The sequence below is a fragment of the Aphis gossypii genome, chromosome 2 (assembly GCF_020184175.1).
Source record: "Aphis gossypii isolate Hap1 chromosome 2, ASM2018417v2, whole genome shotgun sequence".
Classification (NCBI taxonomy): Eukaryota; Metazoa; Arthropoda; class Insecta; order Hemiptera; family Aphididae; genus Aphis; species Aphis gossypii.
In genome coordinates, this window is record NC_065531.1 from 55,408,537 (window position 1) to 55,420,708 (window position 12,172).

General features: G+C 30.9%; 1 long non-coding RNA gene across 2 annotated transcripts; it reads left to right on the forward strand.

Annotated features, from left to right (window-relative positions):
• The first annotated feature begins 1,322 nt into the window (after nucleotides 1–1,322).
• Nucleotides 1,323–9,233, forward strand: LOC126549981 (uncharacterized). Of its 2 annotated transcripts, XR_007603960.1 has the most exons (4): nucleotides 1,323–1,712; nucleotides 1,774–1,893; nucleotides 1,981–2,091; nucleotides 8,768–9,233. It is a non-coding gene; the product is annotated as an uncharacterized LOC126549981 (long non-coding RNA). The 2 variants fall into 2 exon arrangements; XR_007603959.1 differs by having other exon boundaries at nucleotides 1,329–1,893.
• The last annotated feature ends 2,939 nt before the right edge of the window (nucleotides 9,234–12,172 follow it).

Consider the following 12,172-nt stretch of genomic DNA (forward strand, 5'->3'; position numbering starts at 1 on the left):
GGTTTGCCGAACGCCGGCGGGCGAGAGACTATCGCCCTCGGTACGATACATAATATTACACGCACACACTTATATTAATTGTGTAAATATACGACTTATCCGCGCCTGTGCGATGGTGCGTTTTACTAAAATCGCGACAGCGATAAAGGCACAGTAAAACGTAACACCTAAGTGCCACGGAATATAATATAATATATTATAATAATATTATGTGATTAAATATTATATAATACGCGTGTATAGTATTTTGTATTTTTAATGAAATCTGGTCCCTCTCGTCTATCTCACATTCTCGCCAAACATATTCGATTTTATTATTTATAAATATTTCAAACGTTAATCGTTCGTTTTGGTCGGATCATAATAGCGACAGGAAACGACAATAATTAAATAATATGTCTGAAATAATTAATAATAAAACGTAACATTGTGTTGTGCACGCTTGTGCGGACGTTTAATAATAATATCTAATAATACTAAGGAGCAAGTGTAGCGAGTTAATCGTGTCATAAATTTTAATTCCAGAGACCTGCCGGCTGCCATAACGAATGATAGAATCTTAGGTGCATTATACATGTATAATAGTGTTTATTTATTATTATATACGTAGACACTCTTGACGAAATAATGTGCCGCTTACCGATTGCGGCACGTACACACCGAAATTGTCTTTTATATTATTATATCGAGTTGATGATATCGCTATCAATAATGAACTGGTCAGGTCCTGCACTTCTGGTTACATATTCGCCGTATATGATATTATAACATAACGCCCCCAAGACGTTTGTTCGTTTTTGATCTCCAAACACTGAAAAATAAATACCGCACGCTTTACCAGTTTACTACCCATAATAAACCTTGGTTAAAACGCTGCTAACCGACAATTATTATTGTTATAAACATTACCTAACACCAAATTAGCTTATCCAATTATCGTTAACGATTACCATCTGAAGATAATCGTCGAGCACAATAAGTAGGTAGTATATATATATATGATATATATTATATAAGGTATTAGTATTTAATTATGTTTAAGAACCAGTTACTTTTTACATTGCCTTGTCTTGTTAATATTTTAATGATGTCAAACCTCCAAAGACAATAAACTGTTGTTTAGGGTATGAAAAACACACGGTTTTGGTTATGCTTATAATAACTATTTTGGGATATATTTTTGAATAATAGTGAGTAATGAAATTGTAAATCATATATATTAGAAAATATTTTTTTATAAATACTTAATATAATTAATTATTATATGAATTTAATATAATAAATAATAGTATTGGTTATAAATAGTACATTGAACATTTTCTTCCAATAACATTTTTTTCCATTCTTGGTGTTCAGTGTTCATTGTAATTAATCAGTTGCTGTACCTTGTTTTTCATTAAACACGCAGGTGCAAGGTCCCTCGTGTAAAATGAGCTCGATCGGTCAAAAACGCGCGTTTACCATGGAGTCGAAATATTTCTGTAAACATCTGGTCGCAAAATAAAACAACGACTACTCGCAGCGGCTACCTCGAAGTATATACAGATATAGGAACGAAAAAAAAACAAAAACCATAATATTTAGTTAAAAAAAAAAAATGGCAAGACAACGTAAAAAATAAACTTTGTGTTTCAATCGATTTTATTGTTTTATTGGTAAGAATTACATTTACAATTTTACAGACATAGCCATAGTATATGACCCGACGATAGGTAATGTATATAAAAATATAAATAGGAAAAATAAAAATAAATTTGAAAATGTTACGAATAGACTCCTGAATTGTTATTAACTTATAATATACATAAAATAGTAACATTTGACTGTTGGATCAACGTTAAAATGTAAAAAAGTCCATTATTGGAACGGTTACGTTGTGTAACAGGATTAATAGTAAGTTACCTAATATACCTACAGTATACCATAATATCACACTATGTAAAATTAAACTGTTAAATATTCCGAGCTGTTTGATTTCAGGTTTTTGCGATTTGTGACATAAAAACGGCGCGGAACATAATATGGTTTTCAACTGTGTATGCGGTTCGATTGCAATAAGACGAACGAAGACGACGGTTGAGAAGACGAAGAGTGAGTATTTGAAACGCATTAAATAAATATAAGTCTGCGAGGTGATTAGACCGAAGGTTTATAGTGTACACTGTGTGCATATATGTATTTTTGTGTTTATTGTGTGCCACAAAATGGGGAAACGGCGGTCTGTGTGCGTCGTGACAATGACCTTTTTGTAATACGTATTTCTGCAGAGGATACGATCAATCAATATTTTGTGGCTAAAGAAAGAAAAAAATACTGGTGGACACGGGGGCGGTGGTGGAAAAGTAAAAACGTCGACGGCGACTTCATTAAAAGACGTTTGGGTCTTCTAAAAGGGTCGTAAAAAATGCATTATGCGTATGGATTTTTAAAAATATTGTCACAAACAAATATCCGGATTTTTGCATGTCATTGTGCTTCTAGCGGGTTCGGTCCTCCGGACGGGGGTGGTGTGACGGGCGGTGATCGTTGAGTTGGCAATAATTTTGCCATATTTTCGTTGTACAGTCGCTCAAAAAGAAATGTATTCCGCACACTTCATCCGTCGGAGTATAAATAATCGTTATTTCTAGTTGTATGTATGTATTGTTGTATACTTTTTTTGTTGTAAAATACGGAATGTCCGTTTGTGTACGTCTGTAGGGTTTTACCTTTTGCCTTAAAAAAAAACCCATTTATTATTTATAATGTTACAATATATGTTTTGATTTTGGATTAAATATTATTGTGTGGTCGTGAACACACATTGACCTGCATCTGACGACCCAATTCCCACAATGGTCACTGAATAATCCTTTTTTTCTACTCGAATGGTCAAATGTCAAAATCTTAAAAACCATTAAATCTTTTTCGAAAAAAAAATATCTATACAAATAAAATGTCCCGTCGATATGTCATGTACTAGTATAAAAATGGGTTATGGTCGTTGTACCTACACATTTTCAAAATAGGCTACGAAAAAAAATACGTTTTGTAACAACACAAATTTATAAATAAATAAACCTCAATCAGGCATCAATATTATAATATTACGATATTCTTCACCTTCTCTTGTACGCATAATGTGACTATTTATTTTATTATTAACTTCCAAGCAGATTTTATTTATATTATATACCTAATTATATGGGGAATTTTCAAGAATTTCAGTCGATTTATGAAAAAAAATCTAAGCAAATTAATTAACTCAAATAATACAAAAATACATTTATCCGAAAATAGTTAAATTGTTTAAATGTAGAAAGTTAAAATATTAAATTTCTAATTACATTGTAGCAGCACGGCAGCAACCCGGATATGCGTTTCGTATTATCCTCTACTCACAAGTAACATAAATAAAATTTTATTCATTTTGATAGCCGAACTGGAAATTAACACACAAATTTAGTAACTAGTAGAATTGTCATTACGGAATCTTATATATTTAAATTTGTATTACATCATAAATTATATCATTATACGGGGATGCTAAGTAAAAACTATATTGATGATGGTGTATTGTAAATATTGTGATTCCTTCTTTACCTATAAACGTGATATGTATATTATAATTGTACATCATTTTATAGTACCGTAATAAAACGCCGAGATTGCTTGACACGAGTAAAAATATAGTCGCGCAACACCCGGGTTGAAAAAAAACGTTGTTATTTAAATAACGGATGAAAAAGTAAAATGTGAACCGTCCGAGGGTTTTTGGCTGGTTGCTGCTGTGTATACTTTAAAATACTTCGTATGGGTCGTTTAAATAATCGGATCGTTTAACACTACGACCTCCGTTGTACGGTTTTAGTAATTCAGCCGTTTCAAAAACCATTTTAATAATATACTAGACGAAAAACCTATAACTTATAAAATATCAAAATTGCGTTGTTCTGCCGTACGTACAACTGTAGCTATGAACTATGTACATTGCGAGTGCAAGTACCCATGTATAATGTATAAAATGTATAATTATTAATTATCGATAATAATAATTGTGTAGTTAATATAGGTATACGATATCAATACATCTCAAGAATATTTTACTAGGTATCTATATTTTAATTGACATCTTATTTGCACCTATACTTTATTATATTTTGAATGTAATTTGTTTTCCTTTTTATCATACGATTATATTATATTTATATAATATTATAACTAATTTATCGAGTTTGTATTTTTAAATTTTTATGAATAACTAACAACACTAATGTGTCTATGTCTCTGGTTAGATTTTATTGCAATGATGAATGATCGCATTCATCATGAACTTTGACAACTGTCAATTGACGCCAATATTAAAAATGCGGAATAAAGATGACTTACATTTTGCCGAGATTTGAATCGTGATTTCTAAGAAATGATTTGGCACTATGATTGACTGAATTTTGCTGTTAGTAAACAGAGTACTTACTACAATGTTCCCATAGTGTATTACATATAACATATACTATAGGTAGTAGAATCCAATCGTTTTAAGGTCATATGTTAAATTAATTAATTCTACCCATTTAATCCTTCTATAGAAACACTTTATTACTTCAATACAATAATAATCTACTATCTAGATGTTCAAAATAAGTTTTATCCAAGAATCGCGATTCATATAAATATAATGTAGTGTAAAATCTTAAAAGCTAAAATTCAATACCTATAGTGTATCCCAAACGTACTAAAAACATACATTATAGGAATAATAATGATATTTTTCATAAAATGCACGGTTTTGCAATAAAATAATATTTTTGCGTGCCCAAAAACTCTGCTAATGCGTCTACCTTTAGATCAAGGGAGTGCTATATTCTAAGTCAACTACGTAAAAATACCTTGGCTCTTCGTGAATCTATGAGAGACAGTGATCGCACAAGTTTCTTTATAAACCATAGCCGTCTCGTCGATATTATAACGTTGTTTCCCACACGACAATAGAGACGCACACTTGCATAACAAGATTTATAAAGCTATAAAATTAAACCGAGAGTTTTGAATAATGCGGAAAATCGTGAAATATTGCACACTTTCCAATTTTGTACCACACGGCACACACACGATTTTAGTATACATATATAATATATTATATTATTTGTATTTTCAAGTTTGTAATACATTTATATATATAATATTATATATATGGCGTATCCTGCAATATCGATTCTTCGGGTCCCCGAGAAGAGAGAGTAGTATACTACACACACCCTTAGGTAGCTGGACTTATTTTTTTCTCCTCATCCCCCGCAACTGGCACTATACGAAAATCGTCGTGGGACACTAATCCACCGGTTCCTAAGATCTTGTGCGCGGACACAAATCATGCCGAGTTTTTATTGTATTGCATTGCGTAATAATTGGTACGCACAGCACGAAAACCGTTAGGTCTGAACGAGATATGCGCACACGCCGCGCCGTTTTTGATTATTTTGTTCGAAAAAAAAGGACAATAACGGTATTACGACACTTATATTACAACAGTGTAATATTGGCTAGCGTATACGTATAGGTACACTACACTTTTATATTTTGGGTTTGATTATTTATTTATTATTATTATATATATATTTTTTTTTTTTGTGTGTGTGTACGTGTCGTTTGTTGTCCGAATTGTCCATCGGCCGGTCGCCGCAATCCGAATTATTTTTAATACTGAAAATGTATATAAATCCCGTCCGATTGTGTGCGTGTCGCGATTACATTATACATAATACATATGTACCGTCAGTTTACGCGCGTCGCTCAGCTCCCCACGACCACTGTATAACACCCCCGCGATTTCAATGATTTCGCCACATTTGGCTATAAACTATACATATATATATAATAAAACGCATGTGTATATTGTATAATGCCGCATACGATTGGCCTTTTGCAACGTAGTCGTTATTATGCGAAAAAGTGCTTTATGGTGTGCGTGTGACGTGTGTACGGGATTGAACTGCGGCTGCAGGGGATAGGGTTGGCGCAGCGCTTCGATATAATGTTATGGGAAACTGTCGACGCCGCCGGCTAACCTATAGTGAAATCCGAGAGCGAGTCCGATTTTGGAACACCCGGACCCGGTCATCTGCTGCTATATAATATAGCCGTTACGATGCATATGTACAATATAATATTATATGTTTTGTAGAAATATTATTGCTGTGTGTGGTGTGACACACGTACGACTCTTTTCCATAGCTTTCCCATATTATAAACGGCATCATCGGTGATGACATCGATAGTATATTATAATTAAATCACTATAATATTATTTGATGTGGGTGCCGGGTGGGGTGATTTGAAAACTGAAAATATTTTTAATTTATTACGAATACAAACATAATATTATTTTTGATTTGGGAGTGTTTGGGACAAATTTTTTATTGTCTTGACATATTTTTATTGGATACATTATGTTATACATACGTTTACTTTTATTTCTAAAATTTTGTTTGTTTTTAATAATAATAAATACTTCGTTACATTAAGAAATTATGTATTAAAAACAACTGACGAAGACTTAATAGTAGATTACGATTATTTTATTATAAATAATTATAATATTTTCCAATGGAGGTATGGAATTAGAGGATGAAGCTGATGAAGCCTTCCCAGGTCACTTGATCGACATAAAGCTTACATCCGTGCATTAACGCTAGTCCCTATAGATGATTTTAAGTTTTGACTATCGAAGTTCTGCGCAGCTTATAGATTCGATAAAGATTTTGGCTAGTAATTTTTTGATCAGGGGAAGGGAAGGGTTGTTATTTGGCGAATTCAATGTTTCTTGTGTAAAATTATGTATATTATAACTTCCAAGAGAAAGACTCTATCCGTGTATTGTTTTTTCATAAGTGTTAAATGCTTACTGTTCGTATATCGTATATGTTACCAATGTTACCATGTAAGAAAACTACATAATATTATAATATTATACTATGTCATTGGTAATATTTGTCGTATTGAAATTATTAGATACAAAAAAAAATTAAATCAAAATTAATTTTGAATTTATACTTAAATGTTGTATTTTCTGGACTGGTATTGTGGTATTTACTATTTAACAATTTAATTTCAAATAGCGCATAGCCCTGTACCTGGTTTACAAATATAGAATACCTATAGATAACTTTTTTGGTTTTCTATTTTCTCTTGAAAATTATACTCGTTTCAATCAATTATTATTATTCGTTGTGTTTCTATGTAAGTACAATAAGTTCAACGGTATAAAAATATTATACGTATTAATTATTCTAATACATAAATGATTTTGGCTTAACATGTTATTGTTAACAACTGTAATTTAACGTGGTGCGAACATTTTACATATTTTGATTCTTTTATAAATTTTGTGAAACGCTGTAACACTTGTAACATTGTTTGTTATTTAATATGACTACATAATATATTAAAAACCACTTAAATAGTTGTTAGGTTTCCGAAAATAATAAATAGTTTTGTACTTACGTTCTTTTTACGTGAATAAATAACTACATATATACAACCTATAGAATATATGATTATGTAATTTTGAATTAATATATTATTTCTGATGTACATACCTTTACGTTTACCGTCTATGTCCCATAATATGAAATACATACTAGTATATTGTCTATATTAAGTATTTTGCTAAAGCAATATATTACATAAAAAATTCAACATTATAGTAAACTTCAAAGGAAATGATTTTTATTAGTAATAATGCTTACCGGTGAGCAAAAAACAACGTGTAAATATAGCTTTTAGATGATTTATCGGATTGATATACTTGCGTTTTTAACCACATTACCTATTATTGTAGGTGCATTTAGTAAATGGAAATTTTTAACATTATGTCATTATGTAAACATGAATATTCACACGAACAACTCTAATCCTTTTTTGAAACCATTACACTATATATACTTATACAATGTGTAGTGCAGTCAGTTTTTTTCTCAAACTCAACAAAATTAATGATTAATGAAGTTGTATAATATATTTAGTACATAAAATATCATTAGTCAATTTACTACCTCGTATAATATATATGCACTGTAATACGTGTACCAGAAAAACATTAAGTATACAAAACATTTCTGGTCCAAATTTTAACACTGTACCCCCGCGGTCGTTGTACAAACGAGTTTTGAGAAACGTGGTGCTGAACCCATTTATATTTCTATAGGAAAAATATATCGAAAAAATCCATTATACGCGTGTATTATGAAATTGTGAAGGGTGAGAGGAAAAAAATGATAATAACTTTAAAAATCCTCGCCGCGATGTTTTGAAATTGGCCGGAACGAAAAAAGGTGCTCGTGAGATATCGATAAGTCCATAACTAGTCACTACATAGGTTTGTGCAAACATAATAGATGGTCTAAATTTAACCGATTCTTTTTGTCACAATCATATTTTGCACGGTCGGAGATCGTTGTGTTTGTGTGCGAACATTTTTTTCACCCGTCGTCCAACCTTCGATGACCATTTGTATTATATACACCTACACGCGTACAATATCGTTTGATATAATATATTTTTTCGGCCTGCGGCGTCGAAACCCGATTTAAAAACGACATCGACAATAAAAGGATATAACTCACACGCACACGCACACACACATATTTATGGGAAAATGGTAAACGAGCATTATTGAATAGCCCGAAATCGCCGTCTTGCGCAGTACACGCCGTGTATTTATAATGTATATATATATATATATTCCATATATACGTATAAAACCGTAACACTTTATATTATTATGTAGGTTTCGATGATGATCGTGTTGCAGCACATATGATGTACACTCGCTGGACACAGAAATGCAGCAGAGAAATGTCGGTATCTATGGGCCGGACAATTCCTCTGGAGACGTTACATAATAATATAATATAAATAATACCCATTTCGCCGAGGACCTCATGTCGGTGCCGGGGCTCATCATCTAGATTTTTGCGCAATCTTTACAACCTTACATTGTCTACGCTCCTATTATATTGTGTATAATACGGCCCGTATCACGACTGCGAGGTGTGTACGGCGATTCGTTACGGAATTTACGCGCAAGAGTTATGGGCCGAGAGAAAGTGCGTGGCGGGCATCTTGCCGTTGTTTTCGTGACAATAAGCCAATAAAATTTTTATAATAAACAGCGTGTGTTTACCCACGAGATCGAACTGTTTGCGCGTGTGTACGAAAAGAAGAAAAAAATGGGCACTGCAACAACAATAACATAGCTGTAGGAGTATAGATGTATGTACAGTAAAGAATCTATATATGTATGTGTACGTGCGTGCGTACGTATAATATAGTAACGGTTGTATATATATTTATATATATATATGTATGACGGGGTGTGTTACAAGGGAAGAAAACTATTTTTACCCTCTGTATATATGTATGTGTGTATGTATCATGTATCATGTATGCACACTCTCGGTAAACTAATGTTTACTGTTCATGCGGCTTTTACTCGTGTTTCGGTATTAGATGTATATTATACAAGGTATATGGATAGATGTTTTCTTGGTGAAAACATAAATATATTATTATTGTTTTGTATAAGAGAAGTGTAGAAAGTTTACAGAAATATACGCAGAATAATAAAAAAAAACAAAAAGCAATCGAGATTTCAATTAATTGAAAAAATATTTAGTTTTCGCGTTTTAAACTTTTTCGTATTATTTATTTCTTTTGCGCTGATCAGCGACCATATTTTCATGTGTTTTAATTTAATTTTAACCACATTTGAACGCAAAAATAACTATAGATTCGATCATTTGTCTCAAGGTGGATATTATAATATTATTATAACATTGATTTTGATGATAATTAATGTCTAAATATCAAAATTATAATACAATAATACTTGTTAATAGTATAATTTTAAGATAGACTATAGATACCTAGTGTATACGCATATACATAGTTTAAAATTTTATCATGTAATATGTGTATTTTATAAGTAGCATATTAATTTTTTTTTTTTGTCAAAATATATATTTTAAAAAAAACACATTATTATAAAATCAATTCATTCATTATTTCGTTTCAGAATCTAAAATAAATAATCGTTATTACAATGTAGGTGGCAATAATAAATTAACATAATTTCATGAATCTCATAATTCTCATGTACAAGTTCATTTACACTCATTTGTATATACCTACCGTATAATTCGAACAACATATACTAAGGTACTATAATATTTTATCTACTATATAATACTATATGTAAGTATACAATCTGTATTTTTTAAGATTTATTATTTCAAATTTTTTTTTTTTACAAATGACATAATATATAATATTATAGTATACATAATATAATATTGGTAGGCATTTCTTGTACGGTTTATTTTTATAATATTTAACGATAACTACATTTAAAATAAATAACATAATAATATACATTTATATGCGGTATTTTGTCGAGTATTAAATTCTTACTTGTTACTCGGTATTTAAATAATTTCACCAATAATATGTAATTAGTCTTGTAATGTCCATCATCACGGTATACATTTGTGTAAAAATAGTGAGTTAAGGCAGTTGAGCTACGTATGATTCGTTATTTTTTTGTGAAATACCTTAATACGTTTTAAAGCGGAATCATTGAAGTGTTTGGTCCGATGAAAAAAACTTGAATTTTGATTGTAATCGAACGGTCGATGGTCCAACGGTTATCGATTATTATGTTAACCCCTCGATCGGGTGGTCTTTATCTGCAGAGTGACGATGGAATCGTGCGTGCACATCAGGTGCAGTGACGATGAATATTATGTATTTATGTGCCTATATACATATATTAGTATCATACAATAGTATACTGCGCTGCACAGTGCTCGATAGAAAACTATGTTAATATATATCTTTTAATGTTTGTAAGTGCATTTTATTTGCAGATAGCAGATGTATGACTTATAATTATTATATGTTTTTAATTAAGGACAAATCGTTCAAAACTAAAGGAACACAGGCATTTTTATTTCTTTAACTTATTTTATAACATCAATACATCATGCATCGATTGAAAGTAGGTATTAATAAAAAAAATGTTTTTTAATTTAAAACAACCTTCATAATACATATCTTATTTTATATTTATATAATGTATTAAATATTATGAAGAATGAAATAATTATGAAACATAATGCAACACCACGTAAAATATATAAATATATAAATACGCTTTTAAAAATCAATTTAAAATAACCTTAATTTATTTCTAGAATGTAATAAATACGTACATAGCATTACAGTATTCTGAACAATGAATTTACTTAAAAATCAATTAGCATACCTATCTTAAAAACTCATTGTAGAGAAAGCACAAAAATATGTATAATAATATATATCAGGTGGATGTATACCAGCAAATCATTGTTGAAACTAATTTTCTATTATCAACGGTAAAATTATATATTTGAGTAAGTTATTGTAATTATTGTATTAATACTTGTTTTATAATCAAATGTGTATATACTTTTTATGTATTTACTAGATACATTAAACAAATCAAAATAATCCATTTCTACCCCGTCAGCTGTATAGACTACGGACGTTTGGTAATATGGGTATCATGGAAGTACCTACTATCTTGTATTTGTATAGTAATAACAATGTTTTGAAAAAACATTTCTGCTATAGCTTGAAGGCACGTTAAGCTCTTAAAAGACCAACACGATCATCTAATCACAATTCGTTTGGCCATTCCTTCTTGCAAGTCGCAATAGTACACAATGTACATAAATCACATACATATGAAGCATCTATATTCTATATGGCTATATACATTATTTTAACCGGAAACATTAGTCTTTATAAATTTCGTATTTTAAGAAACCGGTGCATATAAGAACCTGGCGACGTGTGTTCGGTGTCGATTCGAACAAAAGTCGTCATGTCTTTTGAACAGGGCAATATACGCCGAACGCTTAAAAATATAAGTATACAATATATTATATATATACATATTATTATTATGCATTTCTTTATGTACCAGGCGTATATTATACATTATTATTTATTGTGTGGTGCACTGGTGCAAACGCGGACGACGCATCGACGTTTTTTAACAGTTTTTTTTATTCGTTTCGTCCCATTCACGGTGAAGAGAACATATATCGGCCGGTGCGACTTAAAAACATTCTCCGGTTATTTAGGGGTAGAT